This window comes from Pan paniscus, chromosome 23 (genome assembly GCF_029289425.2).
Source record: "Pan paniscus chromosome 23, NHGRI_mPanPan1-v2.0_pri, whole genome shotgun sequence".
NCBI classification, from domain to species: Eukaryota; Metazoa; Chordata; class Mammalia; order Primates; family Hominidae; genus Pan; species Pan paniscus.
Window position 1 is genome coordinate 183368 of NC_085927.1, and position 27594 is coordinate 210961.

Here is a 27594-nt window from a genome sequence, read left to right on the forward strand (position 1 = left end):
GAGTGATCTTTCCAGTGGTTCTTTCTGTGGGAGGTAAAATGGCAGGTGAATTTGGGCCGTGTTATACGTAGGCCAGAGCAAATAGCTACAACTAAGGAAACCACCGAGCACCTTACCCAGAAGAGTATTAGCCAGAGTAACACACTGATCTCTCTTGAGATCTTCTCCACTGGTGGCTGGAAAGTCTTTGCAAGGATTCCTGTTTCTGGTCTGATTCCTATGTTTTGTTGGTTTCTGGTGATAGCATGTTTTATTCTAAACTAAACAGTTTGAACTGAAGAGCTAGAGAGGCTGTGTTGTGTTATAACAAAATAAGTGCAGTAACTACACCTTAACTGTGGGAGATACATTCCAAGACCCCCAGTGCATGCATGAAACCATGAATAGTACTGAATCACAAGCTGTTTTTCCCTATACATACATATCTATGACAAAGTTTAATTTATAAATTAAATTAAATCTGATGTTATCTGTAGATAGGGTGTGAGAATTGAATTGTGTCATCAGCAGGAATGATTGCTTGTTTGTTGGTGGGGAAAAACTCTCCACACATTTGGTCACAGAAGCCTTCTTTTTTGATGATTGTTGCTGTGGTGTGACAGCAGAGAAAAACGTGTCAAGTATGTCTTTCTGCGCATATAGTGGATAAGGGGTACTAGTGTATACTCTGTTGTAATGGCCCCTCATATTTTGGTCCAGAAATCATGCTCTTTGACACTGTTGGCTCATCACACCTGTTCTGCTAACAATACCATTTTTACTCAATCTCATAGGCTTTGGCTAGGATGACTTGTATACTGCAGTTCACTTGTAGATACCAAATTTTAATAAATTTATTCTTCTTTGCATCTAATAAATACAGAGGGAAGAGTTCTTACTGCATTAATTACCTACCAATACATATAATGAATGTTAATTCTAATAAGGTCCCAGGCATGCTCCCAAAGGAATGCTTTGTAACAAAGCGTCAGTCTTATGCTTTAAAAAACAAACCAAACCAAAACAACAACAACAGCAACAACAACAACAAAAAAACAGGATCTAAAGCATACACACAAGTGTGCACAATTTTTTTTATGAAGGTAGAGTCTTACTATGTTTCCCAAGCTGGTCTCAAACTTCTGGGCTCCTCAAGTGATCCTCCTGCCTCATCCTCCCAAGTAGTTTGGATTAGAGGCATGCATCACTGTGCATTCTTATGATTTTAATATTCTGTACATTTATTATTGATTTAAAATGCATTTTACCTTTTTCTTTAATAGATGTTGGAATTTCTGATGAATCTGCACTCAGGTAAGATTTCATAGATTTAAAAAATTATGTTAACTAAGAAAATACAGACGGAAGAAACTAATATCTGTTGAGTGTTGTATTCTGGGCTAGACATGCTAATATATTCTATGCATTTATCATCTCATAAAGCCATCATAACATCTGTGTTCCTATAACCTACTCTTAAATAAACAACTATGAATTAGAGCTGATTAATTGCCTCATGATCCCATAGTTAACAAAGTAGCTGGCCTACAGTTTGACCATCAGCCTGCCTGCCTTCCAAGTCCTTTCTCTTGCTCCTCAGCATAGATTGATAGATATCTGTGCAGCCCTTGGATCAAAGTATAGGTCTCAATCAGATCAATCGGATTCATTAATTTGATTAACTTCTAAATTAATGAGAGTTTAAATACCTTGAACTCTCATTTAAGTTTATTGTTAGAATGTGGTTAGTCCTAATAAATTTGACGATTTCAGTGGTAACCAGTATCTTATTTTTACCTTCAAAGGCTCTAGGGCAGATCTGACTTAGCTTGGGCCATAGGACTGTAAGTTTTACCAAAGCAAGTTTAGGCAAGTCTTAGAGACAAATTATTTGACTTCCCAGTTTGGTTTTCCATTTAGGCAAGTATTTCTGCTTACTTCCATAATACATTGTTTAGTCTTGTTGCTTTTTCCATGACTTTTATATAATCTTGTCTTCATTTTTTAAAACTTTCTTCTCTGTTTTTCTTGGTGTTTCTTTTGTTCTATTATTTTTTCAAACTCTGCTGCCTATGTATTCCAAGTTTTTCTATAGACAGAATCAAGAAGACATAGAATTACAGAATTTTAAGGAATCTTGGAATGAATTAAAATACCTTCTAGTATTTTTATCTGCGTTGAACATTCTGGTCAAGTGATTCTCTAGATAGAGAATGTGAGGCTCAAAGAGATTAGGAAGCTTTTTTTTTTTAGACATAGGAATTGGCAGAAATGAGATTTGAACTCATAGTAAAGCCCAGTACTCTTGCTTCTTTTTATGTCCTATTGGCGTGTGTTTTAATAATACAAACGGGAGTGAGTCTGTGGATAGAATGAGAATGGAATTAGCTGGTGAACCCAATGGAAGTAGATAAGAATGGAATGAGCAGGGGAAGTCCAAGTTTGAAGATAAACAACACTGGATTGGATAGGAGTACGGACTCTTCTACAAGAGATCAAAGTATTGGGGTTTATGACAAGTTTGATAAAGATAAATTATAAAAATGAAGGACACAAGATGTTGGGAATTATCTACAAAGGCACATTAAAATAGAAGGTTCAAGGGAGCTCTAAAAATTTTGCTGCTTTTTTTTTTAATCAAGGACTGACAAACTTGAAGATTTTTACTGAAAGATGCCAAAACATTTTGAGACACTGGGAAGAATGTCCAGAGCAGATAGAAATGTGGTGTCATCTACTTCCATCCTGACTTACAAAGGAGTGGCTTAGAGCCCCTGGAGTACTAAGGGGCTGGAAATTGCGGAATTACATAGATGTGTGGCACAGGGCAGGTGTCTCCTCACCTCTGCCTCTTTTCACAGTTCACTGATGTCCTTCCCATGTCCATGTGGGCTGGGTCAGGGGCATGATTAGCTGGCAAATCAGTCATGGAGTTCAGTTGGGTAGTTGGTAGTGTGTATAGCTGGTGGCAGGTGATGGAGACTCCAGTTAGCTTGTTTTTCAGGAGCAGGGATATAGAGAGCTCCTACTCCTGGTCATTTGAGGCCATTCTTTCAGGAATCTGTGCTTTCATACACTGAAGATTTGAAGATTGGAGACTTCTGTGGAACCCTGCAGAAGTAGAATCTGGAAGTGGGTGTCCATAGGAAGAAATATACTTAGATAGTACCTAGGGAAATAGAGGTACAACTATCATGACTCTGTTTCTTTTCTGGCAGTCTCTCTCCTTGGGTGTCTGAGTGCCTATGAAAATTTTTAAGGGCTTGCTAGTTCATGTAGACCTGAATAAGGTAGGACCTATAGAGTGAAAATAATGCGATTTTATAATTGTTAATATTTTAATCTTTCTGGGAAAAGTATTCTCAATAAGAACATACACCTTTGCTATTTGACTTCTGTACATTTAGCTTTCATACATTTCAAATATTGTGGGGGCTTTCCTGTACCAATTTAGGGTAAAGGAAAGCAATAGGACCTTCCTAAGTTGGATCCATGCTGAGGAATCAAGACTACCATTTTGAAGTGATGTAGATTAGTCTTTTATCCAGAGACAGATCACGGAAAAGAGACAGTGGATCTTTCTACCTTGTTTTAGGTCATCAGTTTTATTCCAGTTTAGGGAACAAAATTTATGTCATCCATGAATCGAATTTTAAGTTCAGCTTCAGGACAGATAATTTTTGAGGGCACATTATTGTCAGGCTCTGCCAATATATTGACTGTCACTATTTGTTATAAACCTCAAGGTTAGTTTTCATTGAATATTTGATAGATTTAGACAGGTAGAGGTAGAAATAGCTAACTAAAATCTATTTTTAGAACAGAGGACATATTTTAATTATATCAAGAATCATAATTTAATATATAGATCACTGACCTTTCCCAGATTATGTTTTCCTTTATTTGAGGGGGAAGCTGGATATAAACTGGCAGTTAAAAAAATTGTAAAGAAATCAACTTTCTCATTTTCATTGTGTATTTTTGCTCTCAAGCATTTTCCATGAACTGTGTGTGGATTCATTGCCTACATTGGATGATGAAGACTTGAGTGTTGCTACTAAGGTAAAGTGGTCTCTTGTAAAATTAATCTTCTCACTCTGAGTGTAGTTTTGCATAGTATTTACTTTTCAAATTTAGCAGTGGTTTACCTATCATTGTTTTATGGTGGTAATGGAAAGCTGGTCAGAGAAAAACGTACACATGGCTAGTTGATTCAAAAAATGTGTTTAACTTTGGTAACTAATAAAGATTGGTAAGTACTGTGACAAGGTGGGAGCTGAAAAATAAATGAACTGGAAAATAAGTAGTCACAGGAAAATCACATTAGGAAATGCTTTCTCCAATAGAGGAAATATGAAATTTGGTTAAAGTTTATTTGGATAAATACTAATACTTTGACTTTTAAATCATATGAGTGTGACTTTCTTAATATTTATTCCTGTATAAATCTTCAGTGGATCAAATTGTTTGCAGTAATCATGGAATCCTCCTGGTAATTTTTAGTGGCAGAAATATTCAGCACATAGCATATAGCTTTTGTTCTTGGAAACTTATCATTTTGGTGTCATATAGTTTTTAGGAGAGATTGTTTCTCTACTTATATTATTGGTTCTGTAGTGAGACTTAAAAAGTATTAAAAATTGTAGAAAAATAGCTGAGTTTGGTGGTGTACATCTGTAGTACCCACTACTTGGGAGTTTGAGACAGTAAGATTGCTTGAACACAGGAGTTTGAGAACAGCCTGGGCAACATTGTATCTGATTTAAAAATATAAGTTGTGGAAATGTAGAAATTTAAATTTATGTTCTCAAGATTTGTATTGCAAAGGGATTTTTATGTGATTTATGAGTTGTCCATGAAGAGTTTATATAAAACACTTCATCTAATTGAATAACATGTATTTTCCTGCAAATAACCAGTTCTAGAAGCAGAGACTCTTAATACCAATATGGTAAGTCTTTATCATCATAATTTTGTCATTGTAGTATATTTAAAATATTTACTTGGCCAGGCGTGGTGGCTCACACCTGTAATCCCAGCACTTTTGGAGGCCGAGGTGGGTAGATCACCTGAGGTCAGGAGTTCAAGATCAGCCTGGCCAACATGGTGAAAACCTGTCTCTAAAAAAAAAAAAAAAGCACAAAAATTATCCAGGCATGATAGTGCATGCCTGTAATCCCAGTTGCTCAGGAGGCCAAGGCAGAAGAATCGCTTGAACCCAGGAGGCAAAGATTGCAGTGAGCCAAGATCGCACCATTGCACTGTAGGCTGGGTGACAGAGCAAGACTACATCTTAAAAAATAAAATAAAATAAAATAACCACTCAAAGTCCTTATATCATATTCTGAAAGTTTGAATGTCAGAAGGTTTTCTATTTAGTTTTTTAAATAATCATTGGAAGCTCCTGCATACCATAAGCTACTGGAGGTCAGTAAACATATTTGTGTGTATCCTGGAGTACCTAGAATACAGTCTTACATGTAAGAAGCATTTTACTTGTTGTTTTTTGAGATGGGGTTTCACTTTGTCACCCAGGCTGGAGGGCACTGGTGAGATCTTGGCTCACTCCGATCTCCATTTCCTAGGCTCAGGTGATCCTCACACCTGAGCCATCCAAGTAGTTGAAACAATAGAGCTATGTCACCATAGAGCTGTGTCACCATGCTGGGCTGAGTTTTGTAGAGATAGGGTTTTGCCTTGTTGTCCAGGCTCTTCTTTAACTGTTGGGCTCAAGTGTTCTGCTCGCCTCAGCCTCTCAAAGTGCTGGGGTTACAGACATGAGATATTCAGCCTTAATAGTTGTTTAATCTGAATAAATAAACAAATGAATTTTTATGTAATGGAATGTTATAAGTAATATAATAAACCTAATGTATCTAATCATTAAATATTGTATTTAAAATATTGCTTACATTGTATTATTTTTTAATATTTAAGGGTGTATAAGTTTTGACATGTTATGTTGAGAAATTATGCCATAATTAAAAAGGAAATAAAATAGAAATAGGTCATCGGTAGCAAAGAGGGTTACAATATATTTTCTAGTATCATTCAACTGGAATCTTAACATTGAGATTTTAGATTAACATTTCTTAAGCTTTTTATTAGAACCAACTCATTTTCCATTAAATATACCATTTCAAGCCATACATTACTCTTTATTATTATTATTATACTTTAAGTTCTAGGGTACATGTGCACAACGTGCAGGTTTGTTAAATATGTATACATGTGCCATGTTGGTGTGCTGCACCCATTAACTCGTCATTTATATTAGGTATATCTCCTAATGCTATTCCTCCCCTCTCCCCCCACCCCATGACAGGCCCTGGTGTGTGATGTTCCCCATCCTGTGTCCAAGTGTTCTCATTGTTCAGTTCCCACCTATGAGTGAGAACATGTGGTGTTTGGTTTTCTGTCCTTGCAACAGTTTGCTCAGAATGATGGTTTCCAGCTTCATCCATGTCCCTACAAAGGACATGAACTCATCATTTTTTATGCTGCATAGTATTCCGTGGTGTGTAAGTGCCACATTTTCTTAATCCAGTCTATCATTGATGGGCATATGGGTTGGTTCCAAGTCTTTGCTATTGTGAATAGTGCCACAATAAACATACATGTGCATGTGTCTTTATAGCAGCATGATTTATAATCCTTTGCATATATATATCCAGTAATGGGATGGCTGGATCAAATGGTATTTCTAATTCTTGATCCTTGAGGAATCTCCACACTGTCTTCCACAACGGTTGAACTAGTTTACAGTCCCACCAACAGTGTAAAAGTGTTCCTATTTCTCCACATCCTCTCCAGCACCTGTTGTTTCCTGACTTTTTAATGATTGCCATTCTAACTGGTGTGAAATGATATCTCATAGTGGTTTCGATTTGCATTTCTCTGATGGCCAGTGATGATGAGCATTTTTTCATGTGTCTGCCATACATTACTCTTTAGAATTCTGGTGACCAATTCTTTTTCTGGGTGGAAAGTTGATGGAAAGTTCCAGTTTTCTCTCTGTTATAATAATGTTCTTTCAGGTAATGGTAGATGACCATATTTAGCTAATTGAATGTCTTATAGTAAGAAACACTATCACAGAAGTACTTACAAAAAACTAATTGCAGCATAAATATTAATTAGTATTATCAGAGTTATGAAAGACTGAAGGCTCTGTTATAGATCTATTTCCCCATGTACTTTATTGTACTTCATGGTTTTCGTTTTCTTTCTTGGCTTAAGCTCATACTTCATTGACAAATTAGGCTTGTTTTTTGTTTGTATCTCTCTTTGTTCTCACATGTTAAATTGAAATTTTTGGGGAGGCAGGGTCTTGCTCTGTTGTCCATGCTGCAGTGTAGTGGCATGATCTTGGCTCACTGCTGTATCCACCTCTCAGGCTCAAGTGATTCTCCCACATCAGCTTCCCAAGCAGCTGGGACTACAGGCACACACCATCATGCCTGACTCCTTTTGGTATTTTTTGTGTAGAGATGTGTTCTCATTATGTTGCCCAGGCTGGTCTCCAACTCCTGAACTCAAGCAATCCACCCACCTTGGCCTTGCAAAGTGCTGAGATTACAGGTGTGAGCCACCATGCCTGGGCAACATTGAGATTGATTTAAAGAAATTGATTAGGGCTGGGTGTGGTGGTGCACACTGCTTATCTCAACATTTTGGGAGGCAGAAGTGGAAGATTTGCTTGAGCCCAGGAGCTTGAGACCAGCCTGGGAGGTATAATGAGGCCTTGTCTCTACAAAGATAACAATAAAAACATTAGCATGACATGATGGTATGCACCTGTAGTTCCAGCTATTCAGGAAGTTGAGGTGGGAAGATTGCTTGAGGTCAGGAGTTTGAGACCACAGTGAGCCATAATCAGGCCCCTGCATTCTAGCCCTGGGTTGACAGAGTGAGACCCAGTTTCATAAAAAGGGATTGATAAGAAACTCTTGATGCAACTCATTATAATTTTAAATGGAAACTAATTCTTGATATTACCTTAGCTGTGTGTCCCCGAGAAAGTGTCAGAGCTTTTACGTGGACCTTCTCATGAAAAAGGAAACAGAATAGTCAATGGAAAAGGAAAAGGTGAGAACCGTATTTTATTTAAAAAGTCATTTGATGGAGACCAGGCGCGGTGGCTCACGCCTGTAATTCCAGCACTTTGGGAGCTCGAGGTGGGCGGGTAATGAGGTCAGGAGATCAAGACCATCCTGGCTAACATGGTGAAACCCCATCTCTACTAAAAACACGAAAAATTAGCCGGGCATGGTGGCGGGTGCCTGTAGTCCCAGTAACTCGGGAGGCTGAGGCAGGAGGATGGTGTGAACCTGGGAGGTGGAGCTTGCAGTGAGCGGAGATCGTGCCACTGCACTCCAGCCTGGGTGACAGAGTGAGACTCCATCTCAAAAAAAAAAAAAGGCATTGATGGAATGTTTCTTTTAAAATATGAGCACTAATAGAGTTTAATAGCTAAAGAAAATGTCCTATTAACTGTATCATAAGTAAAAGAGAAATGAAATGGTGATAAGTGGTGTCTCTAACCAAGGGTCAGCAGTTGATTCTATTGGAAGTACCACTAAAGGAGCTGAGTTATGAGTTCCATTTTAACATACCCTAAGACCTGAGGCAAGTCAGGAGAGAGGGAAGAGGAAATGAATAAAAGAGAAAGAAAGAATGAGGAGGGCAGAGTGTACATGGAATAAATAAAAAAAAAGTGGATGTATGTAATGGAGGGTCGTAAAGTCAAATTGATCTGTAGAAGAAGGAAGAACAGGGTGTTAGAAATAGGAAGGAAGATAAAGTGAGCTTCCAGTACCAAAATGTGTCATATAATTACAGTAACATTTTCCTTCTCTTGCTGTCATTCTCGCTACTGGGGAGGCATTAAGGATTGAGGTACTTTACCATGCAGACCTGTATTTTATCTACCATAGATGAACATCACCGTAAATGGTCAGCCATGTATGGCTATAATTTGTTTTTATAGAAAATGTTGTAACTTCATAGGATAGTATCATATTAACATAATTGAAAAGAATAGTGTTGGGTGATTTATTGGGAAGAAATTAATTAGAGAAACTTTGCCTGATTAAAAGTTCATTAGAAACATTATGGCTTATAACGTACTATTAAATTCAGGGACATAATAGGAAAGAAGTTGAGGCTAGGCCAAAAAGGCCAATTAGGGTAAACCAATATGGAAGCACACCAGTGTAGAACAGGGCATTCAAATTGTCATGAATTCGTTGAGGAGCTTCTGGAAAGTGCACATGCTGACTCAGCAGGTATTGGAGTCTGCATTTCTCATGAGCACTCAGGTGATGTTTGTGCTGGTCCTTGGACACAGCTCTGAATAGCAAGGGAATAGCCTTCCTTTAGAGAAATCTGGAAAAAGAACCACTGGAGAGCAATTTAAAAAATAACAGAATCCAGGGAAAGCTTTAATTTCCTTTTATTTCTGAGCATGATTCTAGCCACAGGGGAAGGAAAATGAGATGAAAAAAGAGAGATTACAGGTGTATACTACTGCTGAATACAGATGAAAAAAGTGGTCACAATCATCCATAAAAAGCAGTTAGGAAGGGAAGCATCAGGATGACAGTCTGATAATCATTTTTTCAAAGGAAGAGGGATGGCGAAAGGACACAAAAGGAGGAAAGAAAGACATTTGCTGGGGTCTTGGGAGTTAAAGCCAAGTAAACTTGAGACAACTCACTTCCAGTTTCTTCAGCATATGCCCAGTCTCACAAAAGAGGTTATTGCTGTGGAGAGTACTGGAGACAGGAGGGAGTGCTAGAGTTGGGGTAAACCACAGCAGCTCATTTCACTTGATAACTGTCAGGCCTCAGGGAGAGAAGTTTCACTGACATGAGTGAATAAGATATGATTAAGTTGCATATAGATGCTTTGGCGAAATTTTTTTGAGACAGCCAGTTCTTTGATATGATAGCTGTTTTATAAAAGTCCTTTACAGTGTAAGATAATATACCAAACTTAGTTAATTTTAGAAGTAATCATAAAATTCATTCCATGAAAACCAAAATTATCATTTTCAATAAATACTGCACTGATTTTGAAATATAAATATGTATTAATATCCAGCAAGTCTGTGGTCATTCAATGTTTTCTTTTTTGATAAATATTTTGATATCAGAAGCTTATTTGACATGGTTTATTTGATGTGTTTTATGGACCACCTTGCATGCGTGGATCAAGGAGCTCTAATTCAAGGCCAAATGAGGGGATAGGAGAAATGTAGGTGCTGCAGTAGCCCATGTGATCATGGGAAAAATGAGTAGTTTGATTAGCTGTTATTTCATAAGTGTGTATCCTAGCTGATCAATGTAGAACCCTTTCTTTGATGAGAGGTGAATCACACATTCACCTGAACTGTCATCCCAACTGCATATTTCCTCAGTGACAAGACAAGGGGAATTTATTTGTGCTGTGCTGGCAGCAATGCCTCTGGTGTGTGGAGTTAAAATTCTCTGTACATTCACCATCAGCTTTGACATTGATTCTCTCAGGTTTGATTTACCCCTCTGTTTAATGGTCCCTTTTCTCCTCATCAGTCCACGTGTTCACGGTTATATCAATGCTTTTCTATTTTAAGTATAGACATTTGAAACATAATCTCACTACTGAAATGTAAACTGTGCATTTTGGGAATCCTATATTCCTATTTTCCTCATTGTGTTTCTGTCATGTTGCTGTCCTAGGCAATGAAAAGTAGAAGCCAAGAAGAACCCTCAAAACCTTAAGTAATTATTTTATAGCCAGGCCTGAGAATTCAGCTCGACAGTAACACTGCATGAATGTTTGGTTGGCCCTGTCATACTTACATATAATTGATGACATATCCCCTTTGCTCTGTAGGGCCTCCTGCAAAACATCCTTCCTTGAAGGTAATTAATTATGTATATTTTTGAATCACAAACTCCATGTTGTATAAAATATATATGATTTATGAATCGTTTTCTTTTAAAACCCATCCAGCCTAGCACTGAAGTGGAAGATCCTGCTGTGAAAGGAGCAGTACAAAGAAAGAATGTACAGACATTGAGAGCAGGTACATTTAATGGAATACTGGAAATAAAGTACATTCAATGATTGGATGTACTCATATTATTCTTATTCCTAATTCTATTTGTTCAATATTGAATAGAAGGCATTGACATAAATGTTATTGTTGGTATCCATATTTGAATAAAAACAAATTTAGAAGCATAAAAAAGATTTTAAAAATGTAAGCTTTAAGTCAGATGTTTCTGTTTTAATGTTTTGAATAGCATGAAGTTTACAGTATAAAATTTTTATACTTGTCAGGGATTCAAAGCAGTGAATTTTGAGACTCTTAAGATATTTCCAGTGAGTTAAGTGCTAGTTGGAGTTCCGATCTTTACCTAGAGGAAAGCTTTACTTATTAAAGTGTCAGTTTCTGTTTTAACTTCAGAGGCTTGCTGCTAGTGTTATTACACTGATGATCTGAAGCCTATCAGATGTTCTAATGAGCAAGACTGTGTGTGTAGGTGTATATATAGACGTGTGTATGCGTGCACTTGTGGCATCTTTGACTATTACAAATGACGAAAGTAATGATTCATTTATGACTGGTAGACACAGTCTTTTAAAATGGTGATTTTGAGCCTTTTTGGTGTTAAAGTTTTCAAAACATGATTGCATAGAGGCTACCAACATCATAAGTTGGTTGTTTTTCATTTCAATGCCCTTTTGAAATCTTTAACTACATTGTGATGCTCAGAAATAATATGCAGAATTTTTTGTGTCCTAAAATGGTATGTGAGTGGTTATACACTTTATATACCTTTCTGCCACTTTCTTTGGTGTGTTTTGTATTATATTTTCCACTCGTACCCACATTGGTGTGATTATCTCTGGTTTAATTCATTTTACACTGTTCATTGTATTCCCTCATACCACTTTACCACATTTAGTTAGACTCTCCTGTTGCTGATAAATGAAGAAATAAAAAGAAAAATAATGTCAGATTAAGAAGGCTTTTCTTCAATTGGTTTGTACCTATTAGCATTTACTATATGAGAGTTTAAACCTGAAAAGTTCAGAATACAAGCATGCACCACCATATTTTATTAATGCCCTTAGAACTATGACTCATGAGACTTTAGCCTATGAAGTTAGGACAATTCATTTCTCTGAAGAAGAATGCTGGGCTGTTCTCAGAAAAGAAAACTGAAAATAGCAAATGATATTGTCTTATTTTACCTCTTGGACATCCTTGAATGAAACTGCTACTAAAGGGATACTCGGATCAAAATACAGATCTAATGTTTTGAACAGTATAGTTTGTGAATGTCCAGTGATCATGAGCCCTTGATGGGAAAATGACCTTTCGAGTTTCACTTTTGCATTTTTTGCTCTTTTCGTTGACTTGTCTTGAAAGCTTAAATTCAACTATTTTATTTTTACAGAAACCAGGAATATAACTTTTAAAATATATGTCTGTCCTGTCTCACGGTGTTGTGTACTCTTGAGATCTTGTATGAACATAGACTTATATGGGAACAATTAGGTTTTTTGTTTGTTTGTGTTTTTGAGACAGAGTCTTGCTCTGTCACCAAGGCTGGAGTGCAGTGGCTCAGTCTTGGCTCATTACCACCTCTGCCTCTCGGGTTCAAGCAATTCTCCTGCCTCAGCCCCTTGAGTAGCTGATACTACATGCACATGCTACCATACCCTGCTAATTTTTCTATTTTTAGTAGAGATGAGGTTTCACCAGGTTGGCCAGGCTGCTCTTGAACTCCTGACCTCAGGTGATCTGCCCACCTCGGCTTGCCAATGTGCTGGGATTACAGGTGGGAGCCACTGTGCCAGCTACAAATAAGATTTTTAAGGCTATTATATTTTATACATTTCTTTGGTCTATGTGAATTCTGAAGGTATTCATGCATTGAGGGAAGATTATCTCAGTTTAATGAAAGCAGTTTTTAATTTAACGTATATTCATTAAAAATTTTTGTGAAGTTTTTGTCTCTAGTACACAGAAACACACAATAATGTCATGGGTATTTGACCTTAATGTGTTTATGCACAAACTTAGTTATTCAAATATTTTCTTATCCTTGAAGAATCTTAATTACTAATAAACAAATTTCTCATGGAAAACAACATATATAACAGAGATGGTTGAGTGATTGAAAGTAAACTGTAGTAAATACCAGAAGCTTAGAACAAGTTAAGTAAACTTGTCTGAGTTAATAGCAATTACAGGACTTTTAAAATACATTAGAACACGGGGGAGTAGTGCATTTGTGGGGTAGAGGACAACATGGTACTGCTTCAGTGAAGAAAGAACTTTTACACCTTATTACAATTTGTATTATTGTTTTATAGTGTTGATTTTCCCAATATTAATGGGAACCACTGAGCATTTGCCTTGTGGTGTCTCCTCAGCTATATTCACATATTCCATCACCTTTTCTTAATGGATAATCACGCACTATGAGTAAGGGTTTTCAGAAAAGCTGTGTCATTTAAAGATAACACAGGAGCATCAAATTTAATTCTGCTAGGACGCCTGGTCTACTGATTAACTGCAGCTAATATGAGGTCTACTTCACATCCAAGTTAAATTCAGTGCCCTTAATCAGTCATATGATGAGGTCAACAGTAATAAATTATGCAATATTTTTTCAGCCACCCCTACAGTTTTAATTTCTTTTTCCCCTTATGTCTGTGTTTAACATTTTGCTTTGCAAAACATGATGATAATCTTCTAGAGTAGTGAGGACAAGCTATAAATCCAAAGTTTCTTACCTATGCAAATGACTTGTTTGCTCTATTTTCTCATGAGCTTGGTAGATCCAGGAAACAGAACTTTTAAAACAAAATCCCTATATGTTGCTGGGTGTGGTGGCTAGTGCCTCTAATCCCAGCACTTTGGGAGGCTGAGGCGGGCAGATAACCTGAGGTTGGGAGTTTGAGACCAGCCTGACCAACATGGAGAAACCCATCTCTACTAAAAACACAAAATTAGCTGTTCATGGTGGCACATGCCTGTAATTCCAGCTACTTGGGAGGCTGAGGCAGGAGAATTGCTTGAACCCAGGAGGCAGAGGTTGCCATGAGCTGAGATCACACCACTGCACTTCAGACTGGGCAGGAAGAGTGAAATTCCATCTCAAAAAACAAAAACAACCACAACCACAACAACCACCACAAAACCCAAATGCATTTCCTTGGCACAGTAAAACTGAAACAGAAAAAGGGTAAAGTAAATACAAGTAACTGAAAGAGTTTATGTATATTATTTTACTTCTCATTTGATAAAATTTGTAAAGTAATGAGCAGAGTGTATTTCTCCAGGGACCCAGATATATACATTTATTTATTCAATAGAAATTCATTCTTATAATGGCCACTGATACCTATATCCTAAATATTTCTGAAAACATCTCCTCAGGCCTGCATCATCTTTGCAACATTGCCTTACATTTTATCTTTGTTCATTGATTTATATGCCTCAGAATTTTATGCTCCTCACAGTATTTAGAGTGAATTATCCCTAATGCAAATAGATCCGTGAACCACTCCTGAATACCTAATGTCCAAGCATCTTAAAGGTTTATATAAGGATTTCAGAAACTGACTTCTGGGTTGGGCATGGTGGCTCATGTCTGTGATCCCAGCACTTTGGGAGGCTGAGGCAAGTGGATCATTTGAGGTCAGGAGTTCAAGACCAGCCTGGCCAACAAGGTGAAACCCCATCTCTAATAAAATACAAAAATTAGCAAGGTGGTAGTGGCACGCTCCTGTAATCTCAGCTACTCAGGAGGCTGAGGCAGGAGAATTACTTGAACCTGGGAGGCTGGGTTGCAGTGAGCTGAGATCATGCCACTGCCCTCCAGTCTGGGAGACAGAGTATAACCTTGTCCCAAAAAAGAAAAGAAAAGGAAACTGATTTCTGCCCAAATCTCCATCTGTATCCCTTTCCCCATCTGCCTTTTTCTCTGGAATTACTGAGCTGCTGGTAATGGCCCCCTCACCATTCCTCTTCTGCAGAGAAATACATACTCTCTTGGAGGCTTCTCTTCCTCTCTTGTTGCTGCCTGGCATGTGCTCACCCTTTCCTGCCCTCTGCCACGCTTAATCTGGCTAACCTCACTCTCTAAGTCTCAGCTCATGGATGATCTTTAGGAAAGCCATCCCTGACAGCTTCTATTTTCCTTCCTTATTCCCCAGTGCCTAACACTTAGCAGTAACTCACTAAGTAATTATTTAGCAAAATTAAGACTGTTTATACAAAGATGATTCAAAAGATTGTCCTCTACAGTCTAGCAGCAAAGGGGGTCAACATGTAAAGACATGATGTGCAGGTCAGGTGGTAAAGTGACACTAGAAAAATTGACAAGGTACTAAGGGACCCCAACGAAGCAGACACCTGTGTGTGTGGAGAAAGATAGCTAGAATCAAGGAAGATTTCACATAGCATTCTGAGCCTTTTTTTTTCCCTCTTTTTGGAGACAAGTTCTTACTCTATCACCCAGGATTGGAGTGCAATGGCATGATTGAGACTCACTGAAACCTCAGACTCCTGGGCTTGAGGGATCTTCTCATCTAAGCTTCTTGAGTAGAGGGGACAACAGGAACATACCACCATACCTGTCTAATTTTTTGTAGAGTCAAGGTTACCTATGGTTCCTAGGCTGGTCTTAAACTCTTGGCCTTGAGCAATTCTCCCATTTTGGCCTTCCAAAGTGCTGGGATTACAGATGTGAGCTATTATGCCCAGCCTACTTTCTGAGTCTTAAAATAAGAAAATAAATTTTTCAGAATAGCAGGGGAAAACATTTGTGATGTAAAAAATGGGGTGCACACTAATTGAGGTATAAAGAACAATAATTTTGCAAATTATTAGTAACTGCCAACTCAATTAATGTCTTGTTAAAAAGATACTGTTATGAAGTATAGTAAAGCATTACATTGTATATTTTGACTGTATTTCAAATATCTGTTTTGTTTCCAACAGTTTTGTTGACTTATGTTGGGTGGAACAATTTGTGAGTGACCCTGAGATTTTGCATGGCTTGAATCTGGTGATATCTGGTGTCTCCCCAAGTGGTTTGTTGAAGTTTTGGATAATTAGAAGTATTTCTTACAGAAGTAAATATTTCAGTAAACATTGTTTCATTCAAACTCTCAAAATATAAAATACAAAGAAATGTTATTCTCTATTTATTTTTATAAAGATTATAGTCTTTATCTAACTCTTCTTAGTTCATTTGAACTAAATCAATGAATTTGTCTACAGAACAAACCTTATCAGTGGCTTTAGAGGAAGAGCAAGAAAGGTGTGAAAGAAGTGAAAAGAAGCAATCACAGGTATATGAAAATTTAAGTTCTTGTTTAATATTAGGTTTTTTTTTTGTTTTACTAACAAAGCATAGTCCAAATGACATGACCTTTCAGACTATACCTTTAGAATCCAATAGATCATAATTTTATATTTAATTTTTAAAACATCTTAACCAGTTATGAAACTTAAGATATTCTTACTATCTCTAGTAACTATTAGTTATTTTTGTAATTCTTAGTATCTCTATTAACTCATAGCTGTCTTTACCCTTGGAACTGAGGCAAGAAATTTTCAGAATTATCTTGCTGTTTTATTTATATAACCTTACTCATAATACACAAGGTAACATGAAGTATTGGGTCATATTACTGAGGAATAGAAATTATGAACAGTTTAACACCAATGGCCACTGAGTTAAACTAGTGTTAAAGGAGTCATCATTGCCAGTGCTTCAAATGTTGCAGTTTTATATTGCTGGTCACCAGTGCCGAGGTTAAAGATTTATTCTGTTTTGTGGTCACCGGTTGACTTCTGTGTCTGTGTTCAGGGAGTGAATGGGGTCATAAAAGTCAATGCAGTTGCCTATTAAGAGAATCCTACCTTGCAGAATGGGACCTTTGGTGTCAGGGTGTGAACAATAACTTTATTTCAACATAAATACATACTAAACATTACTAAAATTTAAAAAATCCAAACCCTATCACTACCGGAACTTAAAATATATTAGAAGTGGATATAAGCAGAAATTCTATCTAGATACATAACACTATCATAGTATATCATTTGAATTAGAATTTAAAATTTTGCTTCTCTTTCTTATTGGTGTTCAGTTTAGCTCTTAATAATTTAGTGTTTGCCTAGTGCTCTAGTTAATCTTCAGAAATAAACATGCACTGTAGGGGCTCACTCTTTCTGGTATGCTGAGGTAAAGTCTTCGTAAGAGAGGAAGCTTTTATAATACTACCTATCATCTTTGAATTCATTTCTGGTAGATTTTACACAAATGCATTAAGTTTAGTCCAAACAGACACTGAGAGTTCAGCTTGCTGGTTCATGTTTCTGTCCTGTGTTAAGCCAAGGCAAATTATTTTTCACTTTTTAGTTACAATCCCATAATTTAAGAGTAGCAACACATAGATTAAGTTTCACAGTTAAATTTTAAATATTTTCTAATATTTCTTTGTTTATACTTGATTAAGGCTAATTTTAAAACATGCACTATGACAGAAAAGACATCTGAGAAACAAAACAAGCAAATTTGTTTTCCATTTTGCACCTGCCCCCCCCCAAAAAAAGTCTCAAGAACCAGAACTGGGTAAGAACAGTGATAAAGGGAATCAATCTATATATTCATGACTTTCTTTAAAATTCATTACAAACAAGTTCAAGCTGAATATTGATAAAATTGCTGAAAACCCCAAAATTACTGCTTGCCCTGAGGAAGAGCTCCTACATGGTAACTCTAAAGAGGGATGAACAAAAAAGGAGTGCCCTCTAGTCTGATGAATCGTGTCCCTGATTGTGAGGAGAAAAATGTATCTGGAGGGTCTAGCTCTGTGGCAGTCCAGGCAGCGCCTGAACAGAGGAAGCCCATGTCAAATGTCTTTTTATTCCATTCACACTCCAGGTCCCTGAAATACACTTACCAGTCATCTTCTAAGCTTCATTTAAAATAAAATAAATCAGACTATAAAAATGATAACAAACCAGACACACAGCTTGTTTCTAACACAGATGATGGAAATTTTTGTTATGATATAGAAACTGAAAAAGTAAGGAACCCAGTAATTATGATTGAAATGAAAAATGATTAAGAGTTTGACATGCAAATGGAAAAATATATAAACCCAAATACCACTAATTGGAAATTAGACATTAGGCATTGGTCTCAGTCTAGAGATCCAGAAAGTCTCTTTGATTTGTGGTTTACCCACTCCAAAGAAATGAAGCATATGATTCAGATAGAAAGTCACAGTATTTCTGCTGCTACAGATACTTATAAAAACAGAAAACCAACACAGTGCTTATTCCAGAAGCCGCTGTATGACAATCCCAGTGTTAATAACTACAAAAGCATGAATGTTGAATTATAAAATGCGGGTTATTCTTTGCCACATAGTGAGAGAACATCAAAAATATAGCTAGAAGACTTATAGCAAGATATTCCAAGGTCACTAACATAGCACATGTATACATATGTAACAAACCTGCACATTGTGCACATGTACCAGAACTTAAAGTATAATAATAGTAAAAAGAATGAGGTAGGCATGTTACAAGTAGAGTTCCTGGCTTTGGAGAAAGAGAAAGTCCAACTTCAAAAAGACAGAGGTTCACTTGCTGCTTCTTTTTTCTCTTTATCAATTATTTGATTTAGGCAAATTTTCTATTCAAGAAAATCTCATGTGTACAGTTACAGCGGGGTTTTCTAAATGTGTAATTATGTGTCAAAGTAGATTAGTCCTGCTATCTAAACAACGGTTCTGGAGAATGTTCTCATAATGTTTCTTCATTAATCAACCTAAGTCTCACTCTCAGTCTTCCAAGTGGCCTATGAGCTGGGAAACTAATTCAGCCATATACCATGTGACCTTCTGAACCAGATCAACATAAAGAAATTGCTAAAGAAATAAGCTTTAGATTCTAGATTCTTTTTTCTGTATTCATTTAGAGATAAATTACATTTATTTAATGATAGAATGGGAATACAATGGGAGGGAAGCAATGACTGAGATGAGCCACAAAAACACATCTAGCCTTGAGAGTTGCAATGAATATTCCCAGCCAAATGAGTCTGTTTAATGTGTTTTCATGCACGCCAGTTTATCTGCTTAGCTCAAACTGTTTGAATTTATAGTTCCATCATGGTTATTTCCAATATTTTGAAAACAAATATATACTTCCACATATTTTAAAAAATCACCACTCCAATATTTCTGTTGAATCAGACCTTACATTATGTTGTTTAATAAAGTATGGTAAGTTTTGGCATGTATGATTTTTATCATATAAGAAAGAAGCATAATTTCTTAGCTAAAAATTTAGCCTTTGACTCTTTAGTAGAAAGTTGAATTCTGTACATTGTGCTCTAAAGATAGACAAAAATCTAGAGATTTTCTTCTTTCAAAGTAAAAGCAGATGAGGCCTTTTTCCACCCTCTGAGGTGTTAAATTGCTTTGCTCAAGTTAGACTTTTAATATATCTGACTAATTTGATAAATTTATCTGGTAATTTATGTCATTCAGCAATATGGAATTGTATCATGTTATTTGGTGCCGTGAAATGCTAGGGAATGCCACCTCAAGAGCTCTGGATGAAACATTTCACATGTCTTGGTTGGTTTGACTCCCATTTTCAGTAGATAATGGGGCTAAAGTAGATAACTGTACTGTATGTTTTCCACCTATAAATGTTTGTGGTAATTGAATGTGAAATCTGGGAAGCATCTCATTTTCCAGAATTCTGCACTAGAAACTCAGCAGTTTCACTCTGCTTCTTGTGTTGTGGCAAACATTGGTTCCCATAGTTCAGGGAGAACTTTCACTTTTTTGATATCCCAGGATCCAAAAAAAAAAAAAAAATGAGATAAAAGGCAGTGGGGAAAAGAATAGCTCAGTGCAGAAAAGGGAAAACTTCTTTACTCTTCCTGAAGGCCTACAAGGTCACATCCTCTTAATCTGGCTATTTCATGTAAAATCCAGGTGGCAATGACAGAAGATATATATTATGGCTGTGTCTTTTTATTTCTCTGTTTCTGCCAGTCAGATAGCATAAACATTTATATCAGATAGCAAAGAGTGGATGCGAATAAAAGCACAAAATGGAGAAGAGTCCTTTTTGAAATTTTGGAAAATTATTCCATTCACTCAAACAGAAATGAGCAGACTTGACAAAAATTTCAATGATAAAATGATAAGTATCTTATAATTATTATGTATAATGATAAAATTAAAGTAAGCACAAAATACTTTTATTATTAAAATGGTGATAGTTAACTTGAATCAAGTGAAAAAATCAGGGAAAACGTTTTTTTATTGAATAAAATAATAATTATTATTCATATTACTTTTATTAAAGGTCAAAGAAGGAAATAATACAAACAAAAGTGAAAAAATATAACTATCAGAAAATGTATGTCATAGTACATCTTCTGCTGCTGACAGATTAACCAAACAAAGAAAGGTTGGGAAAACGTATCCTCAGCAATTTCCCAAGAAACTGAAGGAAGAGCATGATAGGTAAGTAAGCCTACAGCAGTGTGTTTTTGTTTGTTTTTTGTTTGTTTGTTTTTTTCTGAGATGGAGTTTCTCTCTTGTTGCCCAAGCTGGAGTGCAACGGTGTGTTCTCACCTCACTGCAACCTATGCATACGGGTTCAAGTGATTCTCCTGACTCAGCCTCCCTAGTAGCTGAGATTACAGACATGTGCCACCATGCCCAGCTAATTTTTTGTATTTTTAGTAGAAATGAGGTTTCACCATGTTATCCAGGCTTGTCTCGAACTCCTGACCTCAGGTGTTCTGCCCGCCTCGGCCTCCCAAAGTGCTGGGTTTACAGGAGTGAGCCACCGTGCCTGGCCACCTATAGCAGTATTTCTCAGCAGATAATTGTCATTGTGCTATAAACTAATTCAAAATTTGACAAATGTTCCTTATGATTAACAAGTTTTATAGTTTTACCAGGGATATTTAGCCCTGCCTGGTAATCAGAAAAATGCAAATTAACATAAAATAAGATATATTTTGTAAAGTCATGATGATATTGAAAAAGTAATTACTACCATTGAAAATGTGAGGAAAAAGGCATTCTCATACACTGTTGGTATATGAAATTGGTAAATTATTTCTGAAGGGTAACTTAGTGCTGTGTATCAAAATTTCAAATAACCTGACATCCCTTTAACTCAACAACTCCACTTCTGGGACTAGATTTCACAGGAAAACATAACTTGTGTAAACATACACACACTTATTAAGGGCATTAATTATATATTATGCATAATGAACAATAGCTTAATAAATATATAAAATATATGAAATAAGGTGAATTGGAAGTATTAAGAATTATAAAAAGTGTGGGGTGACAGATGTTAGACTCTTTAGCCTAGTTTAAGATGACAATCATCTGCAGATATAGTTTGTGTGAGAGACATCTTACTTTGTAAATCATTTGGAGAGACACCTACAATATTTCATAGAGATGAAACTTTATTTCTAGTGAACTTATACGCTTGTCAATAAATAGTAACTTTAAAAATTTAGTTGATTGTAAATGATCTTTTCTAATCGGGGAGTAATTATGACTGTGTGATTTGAAAAGGTAATTTTGAACTTCTAACTATACTGAATTATTTCCAGTATCCTTCTTTATAATACATACTAGAGTGACTAGTAACAAAAACTTTAGCAGAATATTCTTTCCTTACTACTTTTCAAGTATATACATTCGTTTGAAGATGTTGAAGTGAGAAATTAAATATCTGAGAACTACAAAGGAAAAATAATCCAGAACATAGAAATTTTATTAGGATGATAAAGAGCATCTGCAGAGGTAGATCACAGGATGATCTCTTTGTTTTTTAACAAAATGAATTTTAAGATAAATGTCTTTATCTGCAGATGCATCTTAAGACAAGGAAGTGAAGAAAAAACAAATGTTAATATGCTGTACAAAAAAATAGAGAAGAATAAGAAAGGAAAGAGAAACAATATAAGAAAGTAGTTGAAGCAAAACAACTTGAACCAACTGTTCAATCACTAGAGATGAAACTGAAGACTACAAGAAATACTCCAAATCAGATAAATCAATCTTTGGTAAAAATTCTATATTTTAAACTTTATTTTATCAATGTTACTTATAATATCCTCTTGATTTAATATATAATATTTTGGTCTAAAACAAACCAGAAATGTTATCTCATTTTCAAAAAATGAATGATGACACTTACAGGTACAATTATTGATATTTATTATAAATCTTGGCATCCACATAGGATATTATTTTATTACAAAGAGCTTTTGAAAACAATAATATGCCATAATATATACTTAGTGATAACCTATTGATAAAGATTTTTTCCCAGAAAAATTGTTCCTTGTACTTCCCGCTATTTCATATTGATTACTGTACCTAATACTATAAAGAGGAAACAAATTATTGCAATCACAAATAATCTCATGATATTCTAAGAAGAGCTCTATAAATTTTATCTTATTTACCATTGGTGTTTTGAAATAAAAGTTTTCTTTCTTATTGATACATTTACACCACAGAAGTAACTGTGATCTGTCAGAGAACTAGAAGTAGAGTCAGAAGTCCTGGGGAAAATCCTGTAGCTTGCTTATATTTTTAACATTTCTTTTTCAAAATTGTGGTAACTTGATGAGTTCATCAATGAATGTATATAGGAGTGACTAGTATAATGTCTAGATTTATGATTTAGTAAATGTAATTCTTACAACTGACTATAAAAGTGTTAAAAGAGTCAAATTGAAATAGAATGTTATCAGCGAAACAGAACTGTAGTAACTCTGGGAAATTTTATCTGTCCAAATACGTGTGAAGTAAGGTTCTTACTACAGGGTGGTGTATGGGTTAGATATCAAAGTGTAAATGCAATTTTTTGATATATTTTAATTTAGTCAAATTTGTTAATGCTTTAATTTATGCTTTTGAGTTTGTTGTAATTCAGGGAAAGGCTTTTCCAATTTTGAAATTCTTAAAAATTCCCTGGTGTGCGTGTGTGTGTGTGTGTGTTTACTTTTATAAATTCATTGACTTTAAATAAATTTCTGAACTTTTTGGAACTTATGTTCTATAAGGTTCAAAGTCTTGTTTCAACATTTTCTCCAGTTGGATATCCACTTACAGTAACCTTTTTAGTATATGGATGTGCAGGTTATTCTTTAACTTCAGAGGTAATCATGATATGTTATTTTATTGAGTACTAGCTAAAACTTTCTTTTGTTTTATTTAGGATTTTCATAGTCACGAAGAAATGAAAGATCTGATGGATGAAAATTGCATTTTGAAGACAGATATTGCTATACTCAGACAGGAAATATGCACAATGAAAAATGACAACCTGGAAAAAGACAATAAATATCTTAAGGACGTTAAAATTGTGAAAAAAACAAATGCTGCCCTTGAAAATTATATAAAACTCAATGAGGAATTGACAACAAAAACAGCATTCCGGTATCAACAAGAGCTTAATGATCTCAAAGCTGAGAATACAAGGCTCAATTCCGAACTGTTGAAGGAAGAAGAAAGCAACAAAAGACTGGAAGCTGAAATTGAATCATCAGTCTAGACTGACTGCTGCTATAAGTAAACACAGTGAAAGTGTGAAAACAGAAAGAAACCTAAAACTTGCATTAGAGTGAACACAAAATGTTTCCATACAAGTAAAAATGAGTTCTGATATTTCCGAAGTAGAAGATAAGAATGAGTTTCTTACTGAACAACTTTCTAAGATGCAAATTAAATTCAATACCTTAAAAGATAAGTTCCGTAAGAAAAGAGATACTCTCAGAAAAAAGTCATTGGCTTTAGAAACTCTCCAAACGACCTAAGCCAAACACAGCAGCAAATAAAGGAAATGAAAGAGATGTATGAAAATGCAGAAGCTAAAGTGAATAATTCCACTGGAAAGTGGAGCTGTGTAGAAGAGAGGATATGTCAACTCCAACATGAAAATCCGTGCATTGAACAGCAACTAGATGATGTTCATCAGAAAGAGGATCATAAAGAGATAGTAACTAATATCCAAAGAGGCTTTATTGAGAGTGGAAAGAAAGACCTCATGCTAGAAGAGAAAAATAAGAAGCTAATGAATGAATGTGATCATTTAAAAGAAAGTCTCTTTCAATATGAGAGAAAGCAGAAAGAGTAGTAAGTATCAAGGAAGATAAATATTTTCAAACTTTTAGAAAGAATATTTAAACATCTGGCTCTGGATACGTGTTGAACTTAGTTGAATATAAAAATCAATGGATAAAAAGTGTGTTTACCATACTGTATAATTCCATTTACATGAAGCATCCAGAAAAGATAAACGTATAGGGACAAAAAGTAGACTAATGTTTGCAAAGGGCTGGGGCTGAAAGCTGGTAGTGACTGCTAATGGGCCTGAGGGATCTTGCAGTGATGGAAATGCTGTAAATTTGGATTGTAGAGATGGCTGCACAACTCAGTAAATGGACTAAAAAATCTTTTAACTTTAAGTTAAAACAGATACATTCTATAGTATGTAAATTATATTTCAACAAAGCTATTTTAATAAAAAAAAGGAAAACCGTGTTTACTATACCAGCTTAGAAACGTGCCTCATTTCTAGGAAATAAAAGGTAGAGGTGAGAGATGATTTACTTTGAGAAAAGACATTGTGTCACCTATGAAATTTTATTAGGCACAGAGTCATATTTTAAGGTAGATAGTTCTGTACTGCTGAAATAATAATTTTAATGACTTTATGTTGCCACATGTTAAGACCATAATGTAAGTATAAATGGAAATGTTTACACCTGAAATGAGTATTTTCAAATTAAAATTTAATTGATTTTCTTTGACACTTAATTCTAGATTTCCCAGATGAACTGAAGTGTATTGCTGTGTCTTGTAATACCTTGCTTTAAGTAGCTTTTTATGTATTTTAGTTGGTATATCTTTGTTATTAATCATATTAATTTAACAGATCTGAAAATATGTCAAATTACATATTTTTATGACTATGTAATGTTTTAAAGGCACCTACTTGTTATAAAATCATAATTTAGGATACATGTGGTAATATTTAGCAAAACTATATTTGGTTTAGTCTTCCCACTGGTATTTATAGTTTACTTTGAATATTTATATTAATAATTAGCTCCTAATTTTTATTTCAAGGCTCAATGACTATCATTGGAATATAATTTTGTTCAGTACAAAGATACTTGTAGCTGCCTGTGATTTATGAGTAAGGCATTAGATCCCTATTTTCAGACTGAGGGGTGGCAGGCTTCACGTACAGTGGGAATGGAGTAATTACAGGAGGGAGTTGTGGGAGCTTTGAAGTCAGAGAGGGAGGTAGAGACCTGTTTACCTAGGACCTCAAAGGCCATTGGAATTTTACTTTTATTCTGAGATAGGAATCTGTTGGAAGGATTTGGACAGGTGATTGAATATGTCAGGAACTTTGAGGTTGAGTTGAGCTTCTAAGGTGATTGAATGGTGGGATGAATCTGTTATGTAAGTAAGAGAATACCAACTTGGCAGGAAGAGAACATATTGTGCATCCCTCACTGAATTCAGTAATAAATACAAATGTGTACATGTGATTAAAAGAAGGTGAATTGATATGTGTGGTGATAATTTTCAAAGTAAGTATGTTAGAGTTAAATATTATTAACATAATTTAATAATAAGACAATTTATAAAATCAGTAACAAAAATATTTTCTCAGGAGGTTGTGAGACAACTTCAACAAGAAGCGGCTGACAGACTAAAAAAATTAACTATGTTAGAGTCTCCACTGGAAGGTATATCACATTATCACATTAATTTGGATGAGACACAGGTCCCAAAGAAGAAATTATTTCAAGTGGAAAGTCAAGTATGTATGGAACTTAGCATGTCAACTGTTATTCTGTAGCTAGTTGAATTACATAACATGTTTTAGGATACTAATTATGGCAGAAGCTTAATTTTTTATTTTCATTATAATGAATTATTTCCATTTTACTATCTCTATAATGTACTTATTTTTTTATATAGTGACTTTCATTCTACCATTTTGAAAAACCATTGCATACCTTTTCTCTTACAATATGTACCCTTGGAAAAGTTGAGAATTATACATCATTCCTCATAGAAAACTGACTTTTGTCCTGTTAAAACAGTATTTTTAAGTAATTTTTGTATTGCTCTGATGAGGCAGACCAGATTAAATCAGAGAAGAATGTTTCATGGAATGTTCCAGAAAATTGTCTTATTTCTTCACTTTTGTGAGTGGACACAGAATCTGTGTCTATTTATTTCACAGATTCTAGGTTAACTTGTACAGAAAGGCCGTTATACTATTCTTTTAAAAGTGCATGTTTTAGGTTAATTTACAAACTATTGGAAAAGTTAGGTATTTTCTTTATTATCTTTTATTTAAAATATACTATAAAACTGTGGAAATAATTAAATTTGAGATAACATGTACATCAAAAATTGAGAGTTGAGAAAATTATCTTGATCCTGCCTTTGGATTTTAAAAACAGTTTCACTGAGATATCATTCACATTTCAGAGAGTTCAACCATTTAAAATGTACAACTCAGTATCTATTAGTATATTCACAGCATTTTCATCACCCTGAAAAGCAACCCCACATCTCCTAGGCATGACTGCAGCCTTCCTCCATGTCCCTCCACCTACCTCTGTTGTAGGCACCCACCCACCATCTATCTACTTTTGTCTCCATATGTTTGCCTGTTCTGCTTATATCATATACATAGAGTTATACAATACGTAGTCCTTTGTGACTGGCTTTTTCACTTAGCATAATGTTTTCAGAATTCACTTAGCATAATGTTTTAGCACACATTGGTAGTTTATTTCTTCTTATAGTTAAATGATATTCTATTCCATGGCTATACTGGTTTTCCATTCATTCATCAGTTGATGGACCTTTAGGTTAGTTTCCACTTTTTAGCTCTTATGAAAAATGCTGCTGTGAACATTCTCTTACAGGTTATTATGTGGACACGGGTTTTTATTTCTCTGCCATTGGACTTTATCCTCAGAGTTAATTGGGCAGATTTCACCACTTGTCTTGCTCATGCTATTCTTTCTACCTTCTCAGTTTGTGTTCATCTAGCCTCATTCACTCAGACGTGGCAGACAATTTATTGTTTTCATGAAGCTTTCTCTGACTGTTCTCTCATTGACCTTATGTGTTAGCAATCATTGTCTAGTCTGTGCAGAAAAACTTAGTTCTTAATTTTACATGGCTTTTTTTTATGGAAGATAATTTTCTCTCATTATAAATTTGCTTAATGGGGGAATAATATATAATATGTATGCCACCTATCCTTGCATACATTGAAAATATTTTAGCTTAGAAGTTTGTAGCATACAATTCAATACTTTATACCATACCAATTATTTCTTCTTTGAGACCTTGACACAGTAAGATTTATATTCTAAGTGTGTTTTTAGCAATTATATATCAAATCTAAACCAATTAGTTTAATACAGGAGACTTGTTAAATCACATATTTATGTTTTTCTCTCTATGAAAAATAATCTAAAT

The 27594-nt window shown here is 35.3% G+C and overlaps 1 pseudogene; it reads left to right on the forward strand.

Annotated features, from left to right (window-relative positions):
• Positions 1 to 1138: 1138 nt before the first annotated feature.
• On the forward strand, positions 1139 to 24258 carry LOC134730126 (putative ankyrin repeat domain-containing protein 20A2; annotated as a pseudogene).
• The last annotated feature ends 3336 nt before the right edge of the window (positions 24259 to 27594 follow it).